At 46.2% G+C, this 27,868-nt stretch overlaps 2 long non-coding RNA genes across 2 annotated transcripts; one reads left to right on the plus strand and one right to left on the minus strand.

Moving 5' to 3' along the window:
• The first annotated feature begins 1,837 nt into the window (after positions 1-1,837).
• On the plus strand, positions 1,838-4,345 carry LOC132245748 (uncharacterized). The gene is made up of 2 exons (XR_009457465.1): positions 1,838-1,877; positions 3,474-4,345. It is a non-coding gene; the product is annotated as an uncharacterized LOC132245748 (long non-coding RNA).
• Positions 4,346-23,973: 19,628 nt separating this feature from the next.
• On the minus strand, positions 23,974-26,404 carry LOC132245752 (uncharacterized). The gene is made up of 2 exons (XR_009457470.1): positions 26,360-26,404; positions 23,974-24,870 (listed from the first exon to the last, which is right to left on the minus strand). It is a non-coding gene; the product is annotated as an uncharacterized LOC132245752 (long non-coding RNA).
• Between the last annotated feature and the right edge of the window lie 1,464 nt (positions 26,405-27,868).

Below are 27,868 nucleotides of genomic sequence, written 5' to 3' on the forward strand. Positions count from 1 at the left end.
GTTTTGGGTGCTTTTCTGACCATAATAAATAAAGGCTCCTTTCCCACTTTGAGTTTCAGACCCCCCCGCATGTAAAACAATGGAGCCCCCCGCCGCTGTAAGAGGCTTGTGACCTTCGGATGGACCTACGATCTGTCCCGTGTGGCATTTCTTATGTTCTTAATGAGGTGAAGTGTGTTGAGATGATGGAGCTAATCTGAATCCTGACCAGACTTGGTGTGTGGAAGGAGCAACTTATGCAAGGAGCTTCCCACCCTATTGCAGAACAACACTCCAACAAAGTTTTCATTTAATTTGGAGAAGGAGAAGACTCTTTCAATCTCTCTCTTTCAAATGCCCTGGAAGTTTACTCCTGAGCTAAGTGCTGCCACCCGCAGATGAGACATGACTTAATTAAGGCGTAAAAAATGCCATAAAAAATGAGTGATCTTGATTTATATTTTCAAAATGTCTTTATTGGTACATACAGGGATGTCTTCCAGTAGGAAGGTTTCGACTTTGTAGTAATGTAATGATTTGCCTCTGCAATGAGTGTCAGTGAAGTGCTAGAATATCCACCCTGTCTGTTATTATCCTTATTTTCTGTGAAACTAAGCAGTGGGACTTTGAGAGAAAGGTCAACTTATTGCCAGTATATTACTTCAGACACCTGATGGTCCTGGCTCCAACGTGTGCAGCCTGCAACCGACTGAGTGAGCCCTGTGTGATTGTATTGCAAAATAACTTTAGTGCTTTGGACAATTAAATAAGGTTTGGCATGGTGGACTTCCAAATGTGTCAGAACAAGAGTATAGTTATTTTAGAGCCATGGCCATGTCTGGCTTTCATATCTCTTGGTTTTTGGGTCAATCATCTTCTGAAATCAACAGAAACCAAATACATCATGTTGCCATCTCTTTGCTCTTCTCCTCCTTTGTGCAGGAAGAGGAGAATTCTGCTGAGGAAAAACCAGGTCTCAAAGTTTCCGAGCTGCTAATGGAGATGTCAAACTGACAAGTTCAGTAGATAGCACAAAGTGGAAAGTTTTGTTACAGGAAACTGCAGGTTGCTCAAATGAAAAAAGCTCTACGACCCTTGTGCAGTAGTAAAATCTTAATGGGAAACTTCTGCTTGCCTTAAAACATCTCATGATTCCCTCTAGGGATGTGAACACTGGATCAATGCAGATGTTTTGAGGATGGAGTTGAAGTGTGTTGAGTGGAATATGAGTGCTGTGGGAATCTCAGAAAGGGGACGGGGCAGGTAAAACCCTTCTCTGAGGTACAACCCAGCATCTGAGTGACTGAACACTTTCTGGGGGGGGGGGGGTGTTGAGCTATGGGACACTCCTTCCTCTTCCTCCTTGAAGTGGTTTGGGTCTTTTGTAGCACTATTAGAAGCAAAACAAATTTATGGAAATGGTCTCTAGGATTAAATGCTTTGAAAACACCCGGTTAGCTCTACCTTTGTGGTAAACTGTGAAAATAGTATTTCTGTTCTGAACCAAGCTCAATGATAAGTTCAAGGTCCTAATAATTTCCTCCGAAAAAGGAAACTCTGAGTGTCACCAAGTTTTATCATCCCCTCCCAGTGTCGCCTCTCTTAAATCATCTCAATAAGACCTGAAAAGTAGATGGTGTGGCAATTTTTTAGGATGGAAATGCATTGGCATGGGCATGTGGAATACCGGGAGGCAGAGGACAAACTAATAATCACCAGCAACAAGGTAAACAATTATTTAATTTCAAGGTGTGACATTCACACCAGCAGATTTTGCAGCTGATAACCAAAACAAGGGTGTTTTCCGTGCACCAGGAAGTTTAGGAAGCTGTATAAAAGGGTTTGCAAACCAGTGCTCTTTACTCGCTTCTCCTGATTTACTCTCCCTGGTAAGCCAGGTAAGTCCATTTGAACTCAATTTCTTTTTAACTATGGGGATACTGTGTTAAACAATCGTTAACGTTAGGAATGAATTTTGCCTATATACTTTGCAATATTTTAGGATATTAAAGGGAACTAAAGAACTGCAGAATGGGAACAAAGGGAACTACTGGGAATTAAAGGGAACTAAAGAATGAATATTTGGGTGTTTGAATCATTGAGACAAACTTCATACTTGATTTTTAACTCAGTTGTGCACAGAAGAAATTCCACAGCGCATCCTTTCCACGCTTTCTTCCTGTTCTCGGAAGCAAGTGCCACTTGGCATTATTGAGGACAGGAGAAAAGCTTAAGAGAATTGCTATCCTGATGCACTGGGTTTTTGTGTGTGTGATTAGAAGTATCGGGTGCCATAAGACCTCCTTTTTCATGTATTCATTAGCAAACTTGCTGAATCACAGCGGGTGAATCGCTAAGAATTTTTCCTACATGTCCCCACCCTGGTCTGCATGAAAGGTTTTTCACAATTGATGAGAAGTGGCACTCTTCCCCAAAACAAAGCCTGGGTTTCCCAGTTTCAGTAAGTGCTTTGAGGAGAAGGAGGCCATAGAGGGGCTAGACAGCAGAGCAGATAAGGGGACTGGAGCAAGGGACAGAGAAGAAGAATTGGGATCCAACATGTGACCAGAAGCAGAGGGATTTGGCCATCGCATCACTGATCCACCTGTGTTTCTAAAATGGTCTTACAACGGCTGTGACTGCAGTCATCGGTCAGGCTTAACTTACTACACCGCACCTTCTGCGGTGCTCAGGATCTGTCCCTTGTTTATGTTGCTTTTGTTGCAGTTGGTGCGTGGCAGGAATTAGGGAGCCCACAGGTGAGGTTGGCATTTGAAGGGCATGGGGGACACTAATCACCAGAGTGAAAGAGGGACCAGCTGAGGTGACGCTGTGCCACATCTGGTGCAAAGTGTCAGTGTGCCCAATCGGAAGTGACAATCAAATCCTGAGTTAGGTGTCCATGGCCAGCTTAGCTCAAATGAAGAGACTCAAGCTCCTCCTGTGCAAACCAGGCAGCATGTTCAGCCAATGCAAAGCCAAGAAGAGTGGGACCAACATCTGACATCTCACCCCTCTCCCCAACTGGGGTGATTCCCAGAAGCGCTGACTTTGTCTGGGATTTTGGGATCTATAATTGGACACTGTCTAAGGATGAATCCTTCCTGCAGTGCAACTAGTGTCAAAGGTGCAATCCACCTTTGCCCCCAGATCCCAGTGTCAATTGACAAAGAGGAAGACTTGGGTTCTGGGTCCTGAAGTGAATGCACATTCCCCACGTCCCAGGAATGTGCCGGCACCATGGGTCTTGGGGCCCAATGTGAGAAGGTTTTGAAGCTGTTGTATAGGGGAGAGGCTGAGGGCAAGTGGAGCAAAAAGGAAAGGAGAGCAGTGACACAGGCAGAAAGTGGGGATGTGGCCAGCATTTCCCTGCTCCCTCTCCCAGTCTCTGGGGCCCTACCAGATTTCCCTTTGAGTCACACCCACATTTTCACCCTTGATCCCATCAGAACTGCACATGTGTCATGTTTCCCCTGCTCCCTGCTGTGTTTCAGATTTGCCTCCAGCACAGGAAGATGTTTGACAGCCTGGACATGATTGAAGACCTGCATTACCCGGGCCAGTCTGACTGTCTTCCCTACCAGCGTAGAAGGCCACCATACACGTGTTGTTGCTATGACTGCTGGGGAAGGCTGGTTTGGAAAGGTTGCTGCTGGTCCGTACCCCCCTGGTGGTGCCGTCAGGGTGGCTCTGGAAAGGGCTGGCCATGCTAAATGCAGCTAGAATATCCACAAAAAGCAAGATACAGATTCACGACTGACCCGAAGGACATGGCTTGGAGCAGTGCTAAACCCTCAGCACCTCCATTTTGATTGGTTTCACATTCTAGAAGACTCCCCGCACGTACAAGTGTTTCCTACACTTTGCTTTCTCACTCTAGGAACTTTGAATTGTCTGTGCTGTCAAGCATTGAGACCTCTTCATGCTGTGCTGTCATTTAAAAGGAAGCCTCTGCTTCCTTAGAGTCCATATGGAATCCGTTGCAGACCACATGACACAGCCACAGTTATTAGAAGGGTTTTTGTGTCAACGGGAAGGAGAAGCATGTCTATCCTTTGCTTCTAACTTGAAACTTGGCTGCAGAATCTGCATCATGGGGAAGCTACTTATTCCCCTCTTTACCTGGTGCTTCTCCTCATGTGACATTATTCTGGGAGAAAAGCAGTAAATAAATAGATTGAAGCAGCTAGGTATTCAAAGTCAGAAGCTGCAAAGAAAGCAGCACACCTTGTACAAAATGGGCCATGTGTAGTATTCTGGTGGTGGCCCTTTGGCAAGTCTTGGCAATATTAGCTCTCTCCTCTGGATCCATTCTGTGTCTGTATACTTCATTTCTTCTATGCATTAAAATTCCTCTGCAGCATAATATTTGCCTCCTGGTTTTTTCCCCTCCATTCCTAAAGATCAGACCTGGAACATGTCTGTGTGCCCTGTTCTTTCCCCCTACCCCAGATCGCGTATTTGCTATTCTCTCTTATATAGAATACCTCGTCCTTTTCAGCTGGGGCTCCATGACTGATACTTTTGCGCTTTCTACATTGCAGAAACATAATGCCAGCACTCCAATCTCTCTAACTATTACCACCCTGGTTTGGTCAATATTAAGACAAATCCATGCTACACAGCGCTGATCTGAAATCCTGCAATCTCTGGCAAGAAGGAGCTCAGGGCCTGTCTGCAAGGCTGTGTCTTTATGTCACTGGAGGCAGTAGTGCCCTATTCCATTTCCCCAGAACTCAGAATTAGGTTTTCTCTTGTGTATCTACACGAGATACAAAAAGTCCCCAAAACTCCCCCCTCCCACCCTGCTGGTGCCCCCCTACTATAATCCCCACCCTAGTGCTGCCTCTCATTCACTCCACAACAGCTCCCCTGCCCTGCTTGTGTCCTTTACCTGCCCCCCAAAGCCCCTGCCCCCCAGCCCCACTGATGGGAGCCACCAGCAACCAGTAGCACTGTGGAAAACTTCAGGTGATAATTTGATATTGAGGAGATCCGGCCTGATATTCAGTGGCTGAATCTCCAAATCTAACTCTGAATCAATGCAGGGGACTAGTAAAATGGTTCAAATTGATTCAAGGCTCTCCAAGTCTTTGGAAAAGGTTTCGAGAATGTCAGTGATCCAGGCAGGCCCCGCCCACTGTAGCAGGGAGGTGGAGCCAGACTCCATGCCAGTACGTAGTGGGTTGGGGAAGGGGGGCTGGAGGAGCAGGGAGGGACCCCTGCCAGGCCTCATCCCCTGCCTGCTCCCCCAGCCCCCCAACCCCCACCCTCTTCCCCACCCCCCCGCCCCCCCCGTCCCAGCTCCCAGTGCTTTAAAAAAAAATCCGAACTCACCAGGTGCTGCTGGGTGGGGGGGGGGGCAATCCCTGCTGCCCACTACTGTGACACGCTGCATTGGGGGGGGTTCTCCCACAAGCCCTGTGACCACCTCCTTCTCTCCCAGCCCACCCCCATGCCTGCTTCACCCACCCCAGTTCCAGCCCTGGACTCACCATCTCCTGCAATAACCTTGGATCTTTGGGGAGCTCATGGAACAGCCCCCCACGTGGCGTGGGGCAGCAATGGCGTGGGTCAGGAGGGATTGCCCCCCACCAGACAGGAACTAGGGTGTTTGGTGGGGCTTTGTTAAAGGGTGGAGCTGCGCCAAGCAGGGTAGCCATGGGAAGGGTTGGGGGAGGTGGGGGTCAGAGGGCTTGTGCACAGCCCCTCATGCAGTGTGGGACAGTGAAGGGTAGTGAGGATCACTTCCGCCCTCTCCCCACACTCTGCCAGCAGGACCTGGGGAGTTGGGGCTTTTTTTTTTTGTGAAAGTGTTGGGAGCTGGGGCGGGTCAGGCAGGCATTGCTGGGCTGGGAGAGGGGGTGGGGGATGGGCCTGTGTGATTCAGAGATTCAGCAGCAGCCAAATCTCCAAATGAGGTTGGCCAAATTGATTCAGGACAGTGATTCGAATCACTATCCCCCCAATCAGTCAAATCTAAAGTGAATACTGGCAACTTCACACAGGCCTAGTTGCCCAGACTATGAGGCCAAGGACCCAGGTCCACAGCTCCCTGCCCCCAACAGAAGGCAGTGGCTGCTGCAGCAGAAGTAGCACAAGCTGGTTTTCCTGCTCTTGCCAGCCTGCAGAGCTTTTTGCAAAAGAGGGAAATATGCAGGTTTCTCTGCTAAAAGGGAACATCCATTTTTGTTCTGAGAAAGCAGGGAAATCCATAGTGTTCTCTGTTTTTTCCATGGGGTCTCTGCTTAACCAGACTGTCCTGCCAGGGCCTGGCTACACCCCGGTCAGCAGTGTCAAAGAGTAGGGAGGGCTGCTCTAGTGTCCCTGTGTTTTCTAGCCTGAGCCACTGAAGCCATGTGCCTGCATTTTCTCAATCCAGAGGCAATGTCTGTGCTGTTACAAACTGATTCAACCTATCCAGGATAGACTAATGTGCAAAAATTGCATCAATTCAGGCTCAGGTTTTTGGAATGTCTGTCCTTAGCCCAGGGAATGAAGCTTTATGGAGCAGTGGTAGTGGCTTGCAGGCTTCAGGGTTAAAAAAGATTGCTGTTTAAGGGCGAATTGTTCAAGCACTCAAAAAATCAATGTTTTAAGGCGAACAAAAGTTTCCCATTAATATTTTACTACTGCACAAGGGTCATAGAGCTTTTTTCATTTGAGCAACCTGCAGTTTCCTGTAACAAAACTTTCCAATTTGTGCTATCTACTGAACTTGTCAGTTTGACATCTGGATTAGCAGTTCGGAAACTTTGAGACCTGGTTTTTCCTCAGCAGAATTCTCCTCTTCCTGCACAAAGGAGGAGAAGAGCAAAGAGATGGCAACATGATGTATTTCGTCACTGTTCATTTCAGAAGATGATTGACTCAAAAAACCAAGAGATATGAAAGGCACACATGGCCATGGCACTAAAATAACTATACTCTTGTTCATGACACATTTGAAAGTCTACCATGCCAAACCTTATTGAGTTGTCCAAAACATTAAAGTTATCTTGCAATACAATCTCACAGGGCTCACTCAGTCGGTTGCAGGCTGCACACGTTGCAGCCAGGACTATCAAATATCTGAAGTAATATACTGGCAATAACTTGACCTTCCTCTCAAAGTCCCACTTCTTAGTTTCACAGAAAAGAAGGATAATAACAGACACGGTAGATATTCTAGCACTTAATTGACACTCATTACAGAGGCAAATCATTACATTACTACAAAGTCCAAACCTTCCTACTGGAAGACACCCCTGTAGCAATACAGACACTTTGAAAATACAAATCAAGCTCACTCATTGTTTATGCCATTTTTTACGCCTTAAGTCATTTCTTATTATAGCCTTGGTATTTGGGGCTTTTTAATTTGCATTAAAAATCAATGAGAAGGTTTCTCTCTCTTTTCTCTAATCAATTTTCTTCAAGAGTTCAAAGGCCTGATCTGCTGGTGGCAGCACTTAGCTCAGCTGTAAACTTCCAGGGCACTTGAAAGAGAGAGATGGAAAGAGTCTTCTCCTTCCCCAAATTCAATGAAAACTTTGTTGGAGTGTTGATCTGCAAAAGGGTGGCAAGCTCCTTGCATAAGTTGCTCCTACCATGCATCAAGTCTGGTCAGGGTTCAGATTAGCTCCATCATCTCAACACACTTCACCTCATTAAAAACACAAGAAATGCCACACGGGACAGATCATAGGTCCATCCGAAGGTCACAAGTCTCTTGCAGGAGCAGAATGAATGTTAAGGAGGAAAACTTTGAAGCAAAATATAGCCATGTTGTTCTCTCCCCCCATCCCTCTGTTTCTACAGCTCCCTGATGACCAGTTTCTCCATTGTCTTACATGCGGGGGGGTCTGAAACTCAAATTGGGAAAGGAGCCTTTATTTATTATGCTCAGAAGAGTACCCAAAACTTTCTGATTTAATGGCCAGCTATGCTAGATGACACCCTGTGACTGGTGGAAGGATTTCAGAAGCCTCAAGGGGTAGCGAACCCCACTTGAAAGAAAAAGAAAAAAGAAAAACCTACAGGGACTTTAGTGACTTAGCTTTGCCCTTTTTTCCTCTCTCTCGGCTGAATTTCCCCTCGTGTCAGTTCATTAAATTCAGGTCTTTATTGATCTCCAGTGATTTCACCGGTGTGGCAGAATCAGGGTTCATGGCAGAAGCCTAATCCTGAGCTGCCTGCTGGCGATGGCTGGGGGCGGTTTCAGGAGCAAAGGAAGCACGGGGTCTTATGACAGCTTTGAGTTGCTATCTTCAAGCCATAAGTAGTAAAAGTTGGCCACTTTATCCACGCCAAGCCCAGACACTGGTTGGCATCTTCAGATGTTATAACACAAAGCCTATGTAGAAATGCAAGGAGGCGAGAGAAAAAAAACACATTCCTGGTTTTCTGGAGGCTCTCGAAGGAGAGGGGCAGGGGAGAGGATAGTGTGGTTATGTTCTCCCTAAATATTCTCCTGCTTCACATGCCCCCCGCCGCTGTAAGAGGCTTGTGACCTTCTGGATGGACCCAGGATCTGTCCCGCGTGGCATTTCTTGTGTTCTTACTGAGGTGAAGTGTGTTGAGATGACTGAGCTAATCTGAACACTGCCCAGACATGGCGTGTGGTAGGAGCCATGTTCGGCAAAGAGCTTCCCCCCCCTCTCTCACAACAACACCACAGGAAAGTTTTCTTTTTATTTCAGAAAGGAGAAAAGTCTTTCACCTTTTTCTCTTGTCCTAGAACTTGATTGCTGTGTTAAGTGATACCACCAGCAGATCTGCCGTATGAAATTTAAAAGACTTGTTTTCACAAAAAGCTAGAGGAACCTGGTTCTGGTTTTTAAATGCAAATTTAAAACCTCAAAAATGTAATGCTATAATAACTCATGACCTAGTCAAGGCTTACAAAGGAGTGAGCTCCGTCTGCATTTTCAGAGACTCTATTGCTACATGCCGGGGTGTCTTCCAGTAGGCAAATGGGAACTTTGTTGTAATGTTACAATTTGCCCCTGTAACTGCTTTAATGACAGTTAATGAAGTGCTTTTATTTCCTAAATCCTGAGAACATTAGAATATGCACTGTGGCTGCTTTCATCTTTATTTTCTGTAGAACTAAGAGGTGGCAATTTGAAGGGAAGGGCACACTATTGTCAGTGAGTGACAATGAAAGTTGATAGTCCTTACTGCTACGTGTGCAACCAGCAACTGACAGGGTAAGCCCCATAAGATTATCTTGCAAAATATCAATAATGCTTTGCCTGATTTAATTAGGTTTTGCATTTGGGACTCTGACTTGTGTCATGAACAAGAGAATAATTTTTTGAGAGCCATGCCTATGTTTGTCTTTCATATCACATGCTTTTTTGGGTCGAGCTCCTACTGCGTCACCTTCTGAAGTAACCAGTGACCAAGTACATCATGTTGCCATCTTCTTTCAGTTTTCTTTCTTTGTGCAGAAAGAGGAGAATACTGCTGAGGAAAGAGCAAGTCCAGAAGTTTCTTAGAGCTAGTGGACATGTCAAGTTCAGTAGACAGTACAAAATGGAAAGCTTTCTTATAAGATGTCCCATGTTGCTCAAATGAAAAATGTCCACCTCTCCTCTGCAGTTGACAGTTCCTAAAAATTAAATCCTCAATGGGAAAGTCCTATTCACCTTAAAGCATGCCATTAGTTCCTCCAGGAACACGAACACTTAATCTATGCTGGCTTTGGGGGATAGAATTGAAGTGTCTTGAGTAAAATTTGAGTGCATTGGGCTTGTCAGAAGAGGGGACGGGGAAAGTGAAAACCCAGGTACAACCCAGCATCTAACTAAGGAACAACCCAGCATCTGAGTGACCCTGTACACTTTTTGTGTGTGTGTAGGGAGTTCTGGGACACTCCTTCCATTTCCTCCTTCCTTTTAGTGCTTTGGGTCCTCGGCACTATTAAACAGAAAACAAAATTATTTTTTGGAAATCTTCTCTAAGATTTAAATGTCCAAATAGTTAGAAGACAGCTGGTTAGCTCTACCTCTGTGGTAAATGGTGAAACTATTTGCTTCTGTTCTGAATCAAACTCAATGCTAAGTTCAAAATGCGGAAAAATTTCCCCCAAAAAGGAAAATTTGAATGTCAGCAAGTTTGACCCTCCCCTCCCAGTGAGAGCTCAGTTAAGTCTTCTCCAGGAACAGATCAGGAACATTGTAGTTGGTCCAGAAATGTTTTGGATTGAAAAAACTTGGAATGTGCATGTGGATTACCGGGAAGCTGACAACAGATACAAATCAGAAAGAAACAAGGAAAAGAATTATTTCCACTAAAGGTGTGGCATCCACAACAGAACGTTTCGCATATGATAAACACAAAAGGGTGTTTCTGGTGCACCAGGTAGTTTCAGAAGCTGTATAAAAGGGCTGTCTAACCAGTGCCCTCTACTCGCTTCTCATGTTTTACTCCCTGTAGAAAAACAGGTAAGTCTGATCCAACTCAATCTCTTTTTAACCATGGGGGTTCTGTGTTAAGCAATGATTTGACCTGAGGACTGAATCTTGTGTAACCCGGGCGGTACTCCAAGAGGTACCCCCTCTCCAATTGAAGGGAGCAAAGCAGGTGCACAAGCACTGTGGGAGGTGTAGGGACTCTCCTCCCCCAATAGAGCAGAGCCAGACCACCAATGGGGACTTAAGCATATACCTTTTAATGAGGTAACAATACTGGGAAAATAACCAGTATAAACCAGGGAGGTATAGGGGACACTACAATGCCCCAAAGGGGCAGGATTCAACAAAGTTTAGACACTTATAATCATAGACATATTCATCCAGTTGACAAAAGACAGGGTTAACCAAACTGTAAAACACAAACAGCAGAAGAAACAATACTGGTTGGTATTACTGGAAATACAAAAGGCACAAAAACAAAAATGTCAAATTACAAGGAATATAGGGCCTAGGAACCTGGAGGGGGAGAAAGGGGGAAAACACAATGGACCCTTTCCACTACATGAAGAATGTCTTCTTCTTAATTCACTCACCACAAGGCACCAAACCTAGGACTTGAACTTAGGTCTCCCACATGGTATGCAGAAACTATGCTACATACCCAACAGTGTTGGTAAAGTTTTAAGGTACTTGGGGTCTTGACATTTTGGAGCATCACGTCAACCAGCTGGCCTCCGACTGGAGGAGCTGGAAGCAGAGCTGGGAACTGTCCCAGCTGCCTACAGAGGCTTCGGGATTGAGAGTATGGTTGGGGATAGAAAGGTAAGAAAGGTTTATTGACATAACAAAAACACAACTACGCGTCATAACAATACAAACAATTACAGACAAAAGCAATTCACATCAGCAACTTATCGGCAGTCCCCTCTGATGCCCGATACACAGCAAACTTCTCTTTCCACAAAGTTCAGCAAAGTCAGGCATCCCCAAGCAGCGCTGTCCGAACGGTACCGGGAAGGACCCTGGAATGCAGTCCTTGGGCTCCTTGAGGTCCACAGGCCCACTGATCCAGGCAACAGCTAACTAATCCTTTTCACAGAGCTGTATCTTCCTTCTGAATGGTTTCTAGAAATTCCAGCCAATTTAAAGCTTCTGAATGGTTGTGATAACATACAACCACTCAGATTCCTCTTACTTCAACTGTCCTTAGACTGACCAATAGCAGTACAAGCCTTGCATTTCTTTGATAAGGTAATTTTAACTATGCCACAGGGCCTTACTACTTCAAGGCTTTGCTAAATTTACTAGGCCTTACTTTATACAAGGCCACACTACGTCTTACACTTTAATTAGGCTTTTAGCAACAACATATAGCTGAATAGCTAAACAAATGTAAAAATAACCCTTAATCTAATCTTCAGAGAGCCTTCAGTAAGCACCTTTATCACACAGGCATAATTTCAGCTGTCACAGAAACTTCTCGGGTCACTGCTCAGATCTTGCTGGGGCTGGGGAGCCTCTCCTGCTGGCCACAGCCTCTCGTAGGGGATCCTGGATCCTAGTGGGGAGCCTCTCCTGCTGGCCACATGCTGTGCTGCTGAGGACCCTGGTGCTGCTTGCAGGTCCCACTGCTTCAGGCTCTTCTGGGGCAACTGCTCCCACCCTGCTGGCTTAGCTCTTGCCAGCTCCTTCCTTGCAGTCCCTCACTGGTCTCTTCTCTCAGTCAGCCGCGCTGTCCCTTTTATTCCCCTCCAGGTGACCCAAAGGGCAATAAGGGACATGGAGGGTGATTCTCTGGGGCCGGATTGGTGAGGAAAGGGAATCCCAAGTCCTCCAATCATCTTTTACCCCTTCAAAACCCCTTAGCCAAATCATTATGAGATTGGTGAGGAAAGGGAATCCCAAGTTCTCCAATCATCTTTTGCCCTTTCAAAACCCCTGGACTAGGTCACTACCAGCCAGCCCATCAACTTGCATATCTACTCTGTGATATTGTAGGACATTAAGGGGTACTAAAGAACTGAAGAAGCTTTCAATGAAAAGGCAGGAATCTGACAGACACATGGGAGTCTGGGATGCTTTTTATTATTCTTCACTAAGGATTGGGGGTTTGAATCATTGAGATTGGCAAACTTCACACCCAGCTTTTAGCTTAGTTGTGTACAGAAGAAATTGCACAGTGCATCCTTTCTGACTTTTCTGACTGCTTCCAGAAGCAAGTGCTACTTGGCATTATTGGGGACAGGACAAAAGGTTAACAGCATTGCTCTTGTGATTGATTGGTGTTTTGTGTGTGCGATTGAAAATATCAGTTGCAGCTTTTCAGCTGCTTAGAGTTAGTGAAATTCCTTTGAAACCAGCTGCTAGTTTTGGTGTTTTGGTGCCATAAGAGCCTCTATTTCCATGTATTCGTTAGCAAACTTACTGGCTTATGGGGGTCAATGACTAAGAATTTTACTAACATGTCCTTACCCCAGCTTGCATGACATGTTTTCCAGAATTGATGGGAAGTGGCACTCTTCCCCAAAACAAGGGCTGGCTTCCCCACTTTCATTAAGTGCTTCAAGGAGAAGGGGGCTGGAAAGGGCCTGGGCAGCAGAGCAGATTAAGGGGACTGGAGCAAGGGACAGAGAAGGAGAGCTGGGACCCAACATGTGACCAGAAGCATAGGGATTTAGTCATCACATCCCTGATCCATCACTGTTCGTAAGTTGGCCTTTCTACGGCTGTCATTGCAGCCATGAATAAGGCTTGACTCTAACTGCACTGCATGTTCTGCATTGCTCATGGTTTTCCCCTTCTCTTTGTTTCTTTTGCTGCAGAGGGTGGGTGGCAGTCATTAGGGAGCCAACAGGTTTGGCATTTCAAGGGCATTTGGAACACTAATGGCCAATTTAAAAGGTGTGGCGATGCTGTGCCATGTCCTGTGCAAGATGTAGGTATGCCGAGTCAGGAGTGACAATCAAAATCCTGGGTTAGGTCCAGCTTCCCCTTTTCTCAAACAAAGAGATTCAAGTTCCTCCAAACCAAAGCAGGCAACATGTTCAGCCTTAGGAAAACCCGGGAAAGAGGAAGCAAACCAACATCCCACCGCTTTCCCCAAGTGGGGTGATTCCCTGTAGAATTTTGCAGGCAAAGAAAGTGAGAAGATTTTGAAGCTGTTGTTTAGGGCAGAGGCTGAGGGCAAGTGTAGCAAAGATATGAGGTGGAGGAAGGAGAGGAGCAACACAGGCCAAAAAGGAGAGCTGAGGTCAGCATTTCCCTGCGCCATCCCCCACTCTCCAGGTCCCTACCAGATTTCCCTGAGAGTCACACCCAGGTTTTAACCCTTGATTCCATCAGAACTGCAGATGTGTCGTGTTTCCTCTGCTCTCTGATGTGTTTCAGATTTGCCTCCGCACAGCAAGATGTTTGACAGCTTGGACATAATTGAAGACCTGTCTTACCAGGGCCAGTCTGACTTTTGTTGATCATTGAAGGCAATATCTTTGTAGTTGCTATGACCAATGTGGAAGGCTAGTTTGGTGTGGTTGGTGCTGTTATCCAGGCCCTGATGTCGCCATTAGGAACAGCTCTGTAAGGTGGTGGCCATGCTAAATCCAGCTGAAACATCCACCGCACTGGGAGGAACAAAGACATGAAAAGCAAGATACAGATTCACGGCTCATCTGAAAGACATCGCTTGAAGATTTGCTAAGCACTCTGCACCTCCATTGCGAGGGCTCTGCACTGCTGGAAGACTCCCTCCCCCATCCATGTGGTTCCTACACTTTGCTTTCTCACTCTAGGAACTTTGAATTGTCCGTGCTGCCAAGCATTATTGCCTCTTCATGCTCTGTTGTCATATAAAAGAAAGCCTCTGCCTCCCTAGAGCCCACTTGCAATCTACTGCAGATCACTAGACATAGCTGCAGTGGTGTCAAAGGGTTTTGGTGTCCAGAGGAAAGAGATGCTGTTTCATCCTTTGCTTCTAACTAGAAACTTGGCTACAAAGACTGCATCATGGAGAAGCTGCTGATTCTCCTCCTTACCTAGTGCTTTGCGTCATGTGACATTATTCAGAGACAAACATAGTGAATAGATAGATGGAAACAGCATGGTAGTAAAAGTCAGCAGCTGCAAAGAAAGAAGCACACCTTCTACAAATAGGCGTAGAATCCCAGTAATGGCCCTTTTGGTAAACTTTGGGAATATTTTCTTTCTCCTCTGCATCCCTTCCTTGTCTGTATACTTAATTTCTTCTTTTCATTAAGATTACTCTGGAGCATAATATTTGCCTCCTGTGTTTTTCCCCTCCATTCCTTCTTTGCAAATGTGCTGGTGAAATTCCCTCTGTGCAGGGCCCAGAACCCAGCATGACTCAGTTCCTACTGAAGTGCTACACAGAGATGAAAATCAGCCCGGGAACATGTCTTTGTTCTCTGGTCTTTCCTCCAAACCTAGATGAGGTGTTTGCTATTCTTCCTCATATAGAGCCCCTGCTCCTTCTCAGCCAGGTCTCTATGGCTTATAAGTCTGCACTTTGTACTATCCGGAAACATATTGCCGGTCCTCAAATTTGTCCACTCCTTTCCTCCTCTACTATTTAAATGACAGAGTACCCTCCAACCTGGTTTGCTCAAAACATGTCCAAGTTAAGACAAATCAATCCTAATTAGAATTCATAGAATCATAGAATTATCAACAAGGATGGTGGGAAGGGACCTCAGGAGGGCACAACTAGTCCTACCTCCTACTCAAAGCAGGACCACCCCAAGGTAGATTATCGCATCCAAAGCTTTTTCTAGCTGGGTTTTGGAAACCCCTAGGATGGAGCTTCCATCCCCGCTCTGGGGAGCCTGCTCCAGTGTGTTAGTACCCTCCTAGTGAGAAAGTTCTTCCTAAAATCTAACCTAAACTTCCCTTGTTGTAACCTGAGACCATTGCTCCTTGTTCTGTCATCTGCCACCACTGAGAATAGCCTAGCTCCATCCTCTTCCAAACTGCCCTTCATGTACTTGAAGATGGCTATTAAATCTCCTCTCAGTCTTCTCTTCTCTAAACGAAATAAGCCCAGTTCCCTCAGTCTTTCTGAACAAGTCATGTCCTCCAGACCCTGAACCATTTTTGTTGACCTCCTCTGGACTCTCTCCAACTTGTCCACACCCTTTTTGTAGTGGGAGGCCCAAAACTGAACCCAGAACTCCAGATGTGGCTTTGTGGTTGGCCAGTAGGGGGTGATCATGCACTGAGCCACCCACCTCACTGCGCCCGATGAAAACAGTGCTTCAGGTGTGTCCCCAGGGGTGCCTACACCTCCCCAACCCCCATACTGGAGCACACCCACAAGCCTGGGGTAATCACTGTCACCACCCAGGATCTGGTCTTTGTTAGGGCTCCGTGCTGCCAGGGATACACAGGCCACATAGACCTTGTATCTGGGTGCTGCTTATAGCCCGAAGTATTAACAGTAGCTTCCCTTAGTCAACTGAGCAATGGAGCCAAAAGGCTTACCTAATCCCTCTCAAGCAGGTACAGCAAGGCTTGCTATAATGGACAGCTTTATTGATTGGAGAGCGTAGGCATGGGGAGGGGTATGCTGTTAGCTTTCATGGCAACAAGGGCACACTCTTTGTCATCTTATCCACTGTCACCCTCAGGTCCCTTTCATGCAGAACTGCTGCCCAGCCAGTCAGCCCCCAGCCTGTCCCGTGGGATTGTTCCATCCTATGTGCAGGTCTTTGCACTTGTCCTTGTTAAACTTCATGAGATTCCTTTTCGACCGATCCTCCAATTTGTCCAGCTCACTCTGTATCCTACCCCTGCCCTCCAGGGTCTCTACTACTCCCCTCAGCTTGCTGTCAGTTGCAAGCCTGCTGAGGGTGCACTGCATCCCATCTTCCAGGTCATTGATGAAGACATTGAACAAAACTGGCCTCAGCCCCAACCCCTGGGACACCCCACTTCACACTGGAGGCCAACTAGATAGCGACCTATTGATTACTACTTCTAGATTGGTAGAAGGGTATAGAAGGGTTTTAGTATCAACAGAAAAAAAGCTTTGTTATCTTTTGCTTCTAAATGAAGAACTTACTACAAATACTGCATCACTCTTTATTCTCCTCCTTACATGTTGTTTACATTATTCTGGGAGAAAAGTAGCAAATAAATAGATGGAAACAGCTTGGTAGTAAAAGTCAGCTGCTCTAAAGAAAGAAGAACACCTTGTAGGAAATGGGTCACACATTGAATCCCAATTGTGGCACTTTGGAAATTCTTGGGAATATTTGCTCTCTCCCCTGTATCCCTTCTGCATCTGTATACTAAACTTCTTCTGTGCATTAAAATTACTCTGAAGCAGAATATTTGCCTTCTGCAGTCTCTTTCCCCCTCCATTCTTTATTTGAAAGCTGTTGGTGAAATTCCCTCCTGTGCAGAGCCCAGTGCCCCTCATAACTCAATCCCCACTCAAGTGTTACACTTAGATGAATATCAGCCCTGGAACTTGTCTGTTTGCCCTTGGCATTCCTCCTACCCCAGATGGGGTTCTTGCTATTCTTTCTCCTATAAAGCGTCATCGGCAGTGGTGATAGCATTTAGCTTCTTTTCGTCCACACAGAACCTGATGGTCCCATCCTGCTTGTGGACAAGTACTAGAGAGCTGGCCCAAGGACTTATCAAAGGCCTTAATAGCCCCAGCTCTAGCATATCCATGAACTCACGCTTTCTCTCTTTCAGAGCCTTTGCATTGCTAGCTTATGTCATAATATGAATATGCAAGCTAATCTTGCTGCACATGCGTTCAGGTCTTTGGCATAAGTACACCCTAAACAGAAATCCTGTTGCATCTTCACCATAAAGTCACTAGCGGCTAACCTATACCTAGAATATCTGTCATGTTCTCCTCCACTCTTCTATTACACCTCCTGACGGATTGAAAGCTACTCACCTAGGATATTCCCTCAGCCATGGGCATGGACCTGAACAAAATAGGACCTCCATGCTATGGTGGGAGCTCCTGGTGCACCCCAGCACCACTTTATCACCTCGTCATGTGAGGCGGTGCAAGTCCATTGCTGGGGCAAGATCTGGGGGCCATGGACAGAGCTAGGACACCAGGGAAAGGAAGGATGGAAGACAGCAGCCAGGATGGAGGCTGGGAGAGCTCAACCCGAGACTGACATTCCTGGGAGCAGGGTAAGAGCCCGATCGGGTCCCGAAGACTCCAGGGCGCCTGTGCTAAAAGAGCGAAAGAAGAAAAGAAGGAGAACGAGAAGAAAAGAAAAAGGAGAGAAAAAAAGAGTAAGGTAAGAGAGGCGGATGCTCCCCGGTTGCTTGTTTGTTTATTTTTGAAAGTGCCGATTGATCACCGTGGGCCGCCAATTAAACCAGGCGCGGCCATGATAGAAAGAAAAAGAAAATGTGTGAAGCGAGAGAGAGTAAGAGCCCCATCTAGACTGACCAAGGGTTGCGGTGCTCTGGAGCAGACCAGTGAATGTCAACTGGATGTAAGGGCACACACCCATACTCAGTGACTACAGGACACACGTCTACCCGTACCAGACAGATTATGGACATGAGACACAGTACTCATTAACTCCAGTCACACATTAATGGGAGTCAAGGTGCTGTAATGTCTTGTAAAATACATGTTCTGTAACCCTAAAAGTGCTCATGCCTTCTGCTTGAGAAAATGGTGTAAAATGCCCTGCAGATTTTAATTATGGGATAATTATGGTGAGTCTAACTGAAATTTCTCCCCGGTGCCACAAAGCTAGGTTTAACCTTCTTAATGGGTAAGGTCCCGAAGCATAAGAATTACATCCCTTACGGCATTATTCTTCCTCTACAGATCACTCTCCCTTCAGATACAGGATAGAGTGATCAACAATAAGTTTAAAGCAGCTAAATTAAAGGCAAACTTGAAGTCTCTACATGTGCATTAATGCACCATAATTACGGCACGTTAATTTTAGCATCTGCACATTATCACCAGCACAATCCCTTTTTGTCTAGATCATGTGCAGTAGACTATTTCTACTGTACATTAGCCCATTAGCACAGCTTTTCCTGGGATGTGTTAATGCACAGGAGAATTAATCTATTGTGCATTTAGCATCTCGTGTAGGTGCATACACTGATGATGCATAAACTTCTGACTATCTGGGAACATAGGGCACAGGGACATCTGGTCACTAAAATCTGTTTCCCGCGATTGCAGGCAAATGTAATACGAAAATTGGTCTAATGATAAAGGCTCACAGGTGTGAAATAATGGGCACACAAAGCTCCTGATTTATAAACTTGGCAGTTGCTAAATACTCCTGAGGAGCGGTGTCTACAAGAGACATTGATTGCATGGGAGCTCATTACAACTGCGCAGCAGCATCGTGGGGCAGGAAGCGTGATGCAGTAGGAACAAACTACTGTGCACTCAGTGTCACACAAAACCATTTGCTGATGCTACTGCTCAGTAACTCTGGTTTTTACACAGTCATTTAGTACTTATTAATACAAGTACTCATAGACTTCGCAGTAAGAAGTGTGCAGTCAGTGTCTCCTGCAGATGCAGCCAGGCTGTATGAAGTCAGGCACTAAAACCTGGAAATGCCCAAAATCAGAGATCCCTGTTGGGAAACTGATGTGCAAGTTGGTGTTTTAGAAACAAGGGACAGGACTCATAAACAGAAACCAAACACAAGAGATATATATGGAGCATAATATTTCATAGGAGTAAGACGTGGAGCACAGAAAGCGAGTCTGAAGTCAGGCAAAGCAAAAGCAAAATACAATCTCCAGAAATCAGGGAAAGCCTGCAGACCAGACATTGGACACTTAATTAAGCAAATGAGGACATCACTCCTCTCACAACCCAGCCCAGGGAAACCATTTTTAAGGTGGCAGGCAACTCTAAGCAGGGTTTTTGCTTGCAACCCAGCGCTACCCCACCTCAAAAACAAGTGAGTAGACATTTTAATGAGACTGGAAACCACAGAAATGTATCAGTGATAGCAGACAACAACAATACTTACAAGAATTACATGACTATTTACACTGATAAGTAAGAAATCAGTGAGAGAGAGAGGACAGAACAGAAATGAACAGAACGCAGACCCTCGGTTTGGAGTTGTGGACGATGCTGCACATGACACTGGCACAGACACAGAGCGCCTCACTGAGACAGGCCTTAGGACTGTGCTTACAATGAGAAGGGCACAGGTTCCCCAACCCGCGTACCCAGGATATTTACCCCTCTCCAGGGAACTCCCTCTCCTTCCATCCAGGCAATGGGTGACACGTTACCGCAAGAGTGCTGCCCACCAGCACAGGTCCTGGTCTACGGCTGCAGTCCCAGAGGGCTCACCAGGGAGTCTTGCTCCTTCTGAGATACACACCCACCTCCAATCGCTCCCCGGACATGAGACACTCACCAAACACCCTTCATCTCATCCAGGGTCAGACTCACCAGTTACCTTTCTTAAAATTCAGCACCCGTGCCCTGCTGGGTATAGTGTCCACAAGGCCACATCTGGAGTCTTGTGGGGAAAGACTCAGGGACCTGGGCGTATTTCATTTAGAGAAGAGGATGTGCGGGCCGGGAGCGGCCCGAGGCTTTCGGGGGCGCGCGGCAGTCTGTGGCCGGTAGCCCGCAATGGTTGGCTGGGTACTTCTGCACAATGGACTAGAATTAGGCACGGACTCATAGCGGTTGAACAAAGAAAACTTTACTTATACCGTAGATGGTCGCGGTGCAGGCAGAAAAACTTGCTTACGTTGCAGTTACAGACAAACACACGTGGAGTTTGCTAGGCTCCACCGAAGACACACACACGGAGTTTGCTAGGCTCCGCAAAACAAACACAAACAGAGCTCTGGATACTCTTGACAAGAGTGCAAAAATACCGTAGATACGTCTTAAGAATTTAACGAACGAGACGGGAAGACGTTGGTGGTTGATCAGGCCACCAAATTCCTCTAAGACACACACAAAGTTTCTATTACTCTGCCGCGTGCTCAAAGTCCCCACGAGATGGTTGTGGAGTCCTCTACAACTTGGGCGGAAACTGCTCAAACCTCTTATATTGCCAGCAAACCAATCGCTAGCCGCCACGTTGGAATAATTTAGAAACAGCCAATAGTGGGAAACACATTTACATACGGGTGGCGGGAACTCCTTTGCATTGGGGTTTTCTCTCTGCAGCTGAGAATTGCACTGTGCAAAGAAAGCTCTATGTGGCGGGAAATAATTCTGCAGTGCCGAAGCACGCACACAATCATTGGGTCATGACATCCCCCCTTGCTGAAGGCACAGCTGAATTATACCACATGCGCGTCACTCGGGTCACCAGTAGCTCTTACAACGGGTTGTTGAACTAAACGGGTAAACACAAAATCAGACAACATAAGAAATTCGTCCTCCAGGGATCAAATTAAATATTAGCCGACACAAATACATACACACATAACCAGGTTCATAACAAAAAATTGAACTATTAGGGCTTCAATGGGCGTCATGGCGAAGTCGCGCGTCAAGCCTTCACTTCTTCGATGATGTTGTCCTTCTTGGGGCTTCTCTCCGCCACGCACTCTGAATTCCGGATCTGTGAAAAGAATTCTCTTAAAACAGTTATTTCACTAATATTACAAAATTCACATGGAACCTCACGACAAGGTGGTCAATTAAACTCACTATTACTCCTAAAACATATAATACAGGTGTTTGAACACGACTCTACTCTGGACAACCCTCTCTTGTACACTCAACAAGATAAAAGTGTCGAGGATTCGCCATCCAGTTCTTCTAAATAATGAAAACCTAACTCATAGGCCAGTTGCCATTGGCCTGCGTCTCCTAAAATCCGAAGTTGCCGCTTATTGAGTCCAGAACGCTGTAGGAGGAATCCAAACATGAATCGCTCCTCTGGTGTTCTCTATGGCAATGTTGGAAGGTCGGATTCGCGATGTCTTGCATCTTGAGCCTCGATCGAGTATTGATGTTCCCGATTGCTGGATATTCTTTGCTCCATCAGGATACATAGTCGTGACAACTGATGAAGAAGATTACTCAAACTCCATGGACATGAGTCCTAGCCATGAGACTATAGCCTCGTCGGATTCCGTCCCAGATTCTCCACAAAGCTGCTGTAGCTCCACCCAAACATGAGTGCGACAGGTGGCAGCACAACCTGCACCCTGTGCATCAGTCACTGGGTTGATCGTGGCCACAGGATGAGCTGTTACTGCGGGAGTCATTGCTGCTGTTATTGCTTCTGGCAGGAGGGGTGGATGCACTCCTCCGCTCGATGCTCCCTCCCGTCAGGAAGAAGGCTTGGTCGCCGGAAGCGACGCTCCGTCGGTGGGCGGGGTCACCGGCTGAACTCTCACGTGTTCTTCCGAAGCTCCACCCTTCTTTTCCGGTTCTTCCACACGGTCTCCCTCTTGCTCGGTGCCCTCTTGGAGTGGCGTTTCAAGATTTTCTTTCGCAGCCGCCTCTTTGACTGCTTGAACGGCCAGGAGCAGCTGGGCTTTCAAACTTGCATTTTTCTGCATTAGATCAGTTAGAGTACGAAATGTTGCAGTTAACATTCTCCCCTTGATGTATTTCGGGGCTACCCTCTCAGCTGCAGTGCGTCCCTTCATCTCCAGATCTTCGCGGAGCTCGGATGGAAGCTCGCGATTCCTCAATCTAGACGCCACCATAAAGGGGGTGAACTGGTCGATCTGCACCGGTTCCTCACTCTCCCGAGCACATCGCGAGCAACGGGCACACTCCTGAGTGAGGGTCGGGTTTACTGCACCTGCTGGGTTGACCCTAGCAAGGGACACAGTCTTCAGGGGCTCAAATAAGACCCGCTCGCTATTCATTATACACCCAAAAGCCGCGGGGTGAAGATACACCTCCCTCTCTCTTGGGGCTCCGTCTTCGGAAGCTCCCTCTTCTCCCTTCAGCAAAAGGTGTCCGATGATAAACTTTTCACCCGTTCCGCCCACCTGGTGGTAAGAGATATGCACCTCCAGTTCCATGATGTTTTCTACTTGGCGTTTTCCACTTTGCCAAGGGCAGTTCTTAATTAATTCTAGTTCCATCGTGCTTTCCCTGGATCCCATCCTCGTCGCCATGTGCGGGCTGGGAGCGGTCCGAGGCTTTCGGGGGCACGCGGCAGGCTGTGGCCGGTAGCCCGAAATGGTTGGGCGGATACTTTTGCATGACGGACTAGAATTAGGCACGGACTCCTAGCGGTTGAACAAAGAAAACTTTACTTACACCGTAGATGGTCGCGGTGCAGGCAGACCATCTACGGTGAAAAACTTGCTTACTTTGCAGTTACAGACAAACACACGTGGAGTTTGCTAGGCTCCACCGAAGACATACACATGGAGTTTTCTAGGCTCCACAAAACAAACACGACAGAGCTCTGGATACTCTTGACAAGTGCGCAAAAAAACCGTAGATACGTCTTAAGAATTTAACGAATGAGATGGGAAGAGGTTGGTGGTTGATCAGGCCGCCGAATTCCTCTAAGACACACACAAAGTTTCTATTACTCTGGCACGTGCTCATAGTCCCCACGAGATGGTTGTGGAGTCCTCTACAACTTGGACGGAAACTGCTCAAACCTCTTATACGGCTAGCAAGCCAATCGCTAGCCGCCAAGTGGGAATAATTTAGAAACAGTCAATAGTGGGAAACAAATTTACATACGGGTGGTGGGAACTCCTTTGCACCGGGGTTTTCTCTCTGCAGCTAAGAATTGCACTGTGCAAAGAAAGCTCCATGGGGCGGGAAATAATTCTGCAGTGATGAAGTGCACACACAATCATTGGGTCATGACAGAGGAGCCTGAGAGGAGACGTAATAGCAGTCTTCAACTACATGACGGGTAGTTCGAAAGAGGATGGAGCTAGGCTATTCTCAGTGGTGGCAGATGACAGAACAAGGAGCAATGGTCTCAGTTGGCAGCAAGGGAAGTTTAGGTTAGCTTTAAGGAAGAACTTTCTCATTAGGAGGGTAGTAACACCCTGGCGCAGGCTCCCCAGAGCGGGGATGGAAGCTCCATCCTTGGCGGTTTCCAAAACCCAGCTAGGCAAAGCTTTGTCAGGGATAATCTATTTTGGGGTGGTGCTGCTTTGAGTAGGGGGTAGGACTAGATCTGACCTCCTGAGGTCCCTTCCCACCCTCCTTGGCTATGATTCTATGAGTTCTAATTACAATTGATTTTTCTTATGTGGACATGTTTTGGGGAAATCTGGTTGGAGGTTGGAATGACTGGGAGCAAATCCTGAGGCTCCTCTCTCTTTTTAATATTTGAGGAAGAAAGGGCTGGAGAGATTTCAGTGCTGCTATTATATTTCTGGAAAGTAGAAAGTGCAGTATTATTGCTCATGGAGCTGTGACTGAAAAGGTTGGGTGCTCTATATGAGGAAGAATAACAAACTGGGGTCAGAGGAAAGAAGAGGGCACACAGACATGTTCCAGGGCTGATTTTCATCTCTGTGTAGGACTTCAGTGGGAATTGAGTCATGTCATGCTGGGTGTGGGGCTCTGCACAGGAGGGAATTTTACCAGCACATCTACAAATAAGGACCGGAGGGGAAAAAACCCAGGAGACAAATATTATGCTGCAGAGGAAGTTTAATGCACAGAAGAAATTGAGTACACAGACACAGAAGGGATACAGAGGAGACAGCAAATATTCCCAAGGTTTGCCAAAAGGGCCACAAACGGGTTTCTACACATGGCCCATTTCCACAAGGTGAGCTTCTTTCTTTGCTGCTGACGATTTTACTACCAAACTATTTCCATCTACCTATTCAATTCTTTTCTCCCTGAATAATGTCACATGAGGCAAAGCACCATGTAAGGAGGAGAATCAGCCACTTCTCCATGATACAGTTTGTATAACCAAGTTTCTAGTTAGCAGCAAACAATAAAAGACCATCTCTGTCCTGTTGACACCAAAGCCCTTTGACACCACTGTGGCTGTGTCCAGGGGTCTACAGTGGATTGCAAGTGGGCTCTAGGGAAGCAGAATCTTCCTTTTAAGTGACAGTACAGCATGTATGGACCTTAATGCTTAACAGTGCAGAAAATTAAAGGTTCCTAGAATGACAAATTAAAGAGTAGGAAACAGGTGTATGGGGGAGGGAGTCTTGTAGCAGTGCTGAGCCCTCACAAGGGAGGTGCTGAGCGCTTAGCACTGTTTAAATCCATGTCCTTTGGGTGAGCCGTGAATCTGTATCTTGCTTTTAATGTCTTCATTCATGGCAGTGCTGTGGATGTTTGAGCTGGATTTAGCATGGCCACCACCTTCCAGAGCTGTTCCTAACGGCGACACCAGGGGCCTGGATAACAGCATGGGCCCTGCCAAACTAGGCATCCATATCGGTCATAGCAGCAACACCAGTATCGCCTTTGAGGGTACTGGGGCCAACGAAAATCAGACTGGCCTGGGTAAAACAGGTCTTCAACTGTGTCTAGGCTGTCAAACATCTTGCTGGGATGGTGGTGAACCTGAAACACAGCAGGGAGCAGAGGAAACACGACACATGTGCAGTTCTGATGGAAACAATGGTTAAACCTAGGTGCGACTCTCAGGGCAATCCGGTAGGGACCTGGAGATCGGGGGATGGAGCAGGGAAATGCTGACCTCAGCCCTCCTTTTTGGCCTGTGCTGCTGCTCTCCTTTCTCCACCTCATATCTTTGCTCCACTTGCCCTCAGCCTCTTTTCTAAATAACAGCTTCAAAAACTTCTCAGTTTCTTAGCCTGCAAAATGCTGCAGGGAATCACCCAATTTGGGGAGAGCGGTGGGATATTGGGTGTTGCTCCCTCTCTCCCATGTTTTGCAAGGGCTGAACATGTTGCCTGGTTTGAATTGGAGGAGCTTGATTCTCTTCCTTTGAGCAAAAGGGAACGTGGACCCCTAACTCAGGATTTTGACTGGGCACACCTACACATAAGACATGGCACAGCATCACCTCAGCTTGTCCCTTCTCCACTCTAGACATTAGTGTCCCAGATGCCCTTGAAATGCCATCCACACCTATGGGCTCCCTAATGACTGCCACCCACAAACTGCAACAAAAGAAAAAAGAAGGGGAAGACCCTGAGCAATGCAGAACGGGCAGTGCAGCTAAACTCAAGCATTATTCATAGCTGAAATGACAGCCGTAGAAAGGCCAACTTACAATGAGGTATCAGGGATGTGATGACCAAAGCCCTCTGCTTCTGGTCACAACTTGGGTCCCAGCTCTTCTTCTCTGTCCCTTGCTCCATGGAGTCCCTGTACACTGCTCTGCTGCCCACCCCCTCTCCAGCCCCCTTCTCCTCGAAGCACTTACTGAAACTGGGGAAGCCAGCCCTTGTTTTGGGGAAGAGTGCCACTTCCCATCAATTCTGGAAAACGTTTCATGCAGGCTGGGGGTAGGGACATGTGGGTAAAACTCTTAGCCCTTGACCCCTTGTGAGCCAGCATATTTCCTAATGAATACATGAAAAAAGAGGCTTTTATGGCATGAAAACAGCGAAACTAGCAGCTGGTTTCAAAGGGATTTAACTAGCTCTAAGCAGCTGAGAAGCTGCAGCTGGTATTTCTAATCTCACACACAAAACCCCAATGGATCAGAACAACCATTCTGGTAATCTTTGTCCTGTCCCCAGTAATGCCAAGTAGCACTTGTTCTGAAAGCGGGAAGAAAACTTGGAAAGGATCCACCATGAGATTTTTTCTGTACACAACTAATTTAAAGGCTGGGCGTGAAGTTTGTCAGTCTCAATCATTCAATCCCCCAATCCATAGTGACAAATAAGAACGACCATCCCAGATTCCCATGTGTCTGTCAGATTCCTGCCTTTTCTTTGAAAGCTTCTGCAGTTCTGTAGTACCCCTTAGTGTCCTACAATATCCCAAAGTAGATATGCAAGATTCAGTCCTAATGTTAAATTATTGTTGAACTCAGAATCCCCATGGCTAAAAAGAGATAGAGTTGGATCAGACTTACCTTTTTTTCTACAGGGAGTAAAACAAGAGAAGCGAGTAGAGAGCACTGGTTTGCAAGGCCTTATATACAGCTTCTGAAACTACCTGGTGCACCAGAAACACCCGTTTGTGTTTATCAGATGCAAAACGTTCTGTTGTGGATGCCACACCTTTAGTGGAAATAATTGTTTTCCTTGTTTTTTTCTAATTAGTATCTGTTGTCTGCTTCCTGGTGTTCCACATGCACCGTCCAAGTTTTTTCCATGCAAAACATTTCTTGCCCAACTACATTCATGGTCTTATTGAGATGACTTAAGACAAGTGATACTGGGAGCGGACGGTCAAACCTGCTGACACTCAGAGTTTCCTTGTGGGAGGAAAATTTTCAGCACTTCGAACTTAGCACTGAGCTTGATTCAGAACAGAAGCAAATATGTTCACCATTTACCACAAAGGTAGCACTAACCGGCTGTTTTCTAAACATTTTGACATTGAAATCTTAAAAAACACTTCCATAAATTATTTTTGCGTATAATAGTCCCACAAAGACCCAAAGAACTGCAAGGAAGGGGAAGGAGTGCCCCAGAGCTCCCGACACACACTCAGAAAGTGTTCAGAGTCACTCAGATGGTGGGTTGTATCTTAGACAAGGGTTTTCACATTCCCCGTCCCCTGTTTTGGCAAGCCTACCTCATTCAAATTTCGCTCAAGACAACTGAACTCTATCTCCAAATGCCGGCATAGATTAAGTGTTCATGTTCCTGGAGGAACTAATGGCATGTTTTAAGGTGAATAGGACTTTCCCATTGAGGATTTCATTTTTAGAAACTGTCAACTGCAGAGGAGAGGTGGACAGTTTTCATTTGAGCAACATGTGAGATCCTATAACAAAGCTTTCTATTTTGTACTCTCTACTGAACTTGACATCCCCACTAGCAGCTGAGAAACTTCTGCACTTGCTCTTTCCTCTGCAGTAGTCTCCTCTTTCTGCAGAAAGAAGGAAAAGTGTAAGGAGCTGGCAGCATGATGTACGTGATCATGGGTTACCTCAGAAGATGATTCGGAAGAATCTTGACCCAGAAAAACAAGAGATATGAAAGACAAACATAGACATGGCTCTGAAATAATTATACTATTATTCATGACACATGTAGAAGTCCAAAATGCCAAATCTAATTTATTCGGGGATAGCACTATTCTTATTTCACAACACAATCTCACAGGGCTTACAGTGGCTGGTGGCACACATAGCAGTCAGGACTATCAACTTATATTAAGTCATTCACTGGCAATAATGTGTCCTTCCCTTCAATGTGCCACCACTTAGTTTCATAGTAAATAAGGATAATAACAGCCACGGTGCATATTCTAATGTTCTCACAATTTAGGAAATCAAAACTCTTCATTAACACTCATTAAAGCTGTTGCAGGGGAAAATTGTTACCTTACCACAAAATTCATATTTGCCTACTGGAAGACACCCCTGTATGTAGCAATAGAGTCTCTAAAAGGGCAGAAATGAAAATGCAGA

The sequence above is a fragment of the Alligator mississippiensis genome, chromosome 15 (assembly GCF_030867095.1).
Source record: "Alligator mississippiensis isolate rAllMis1 chromosome 15, rAllMis1, whole genome shotgun sequence".
Lineage (NCBI taxonomy): Eukaryota > Metazoa > Chordata > Crocodylia > Alligatoridae > Alligator > Alligator mississippiensis.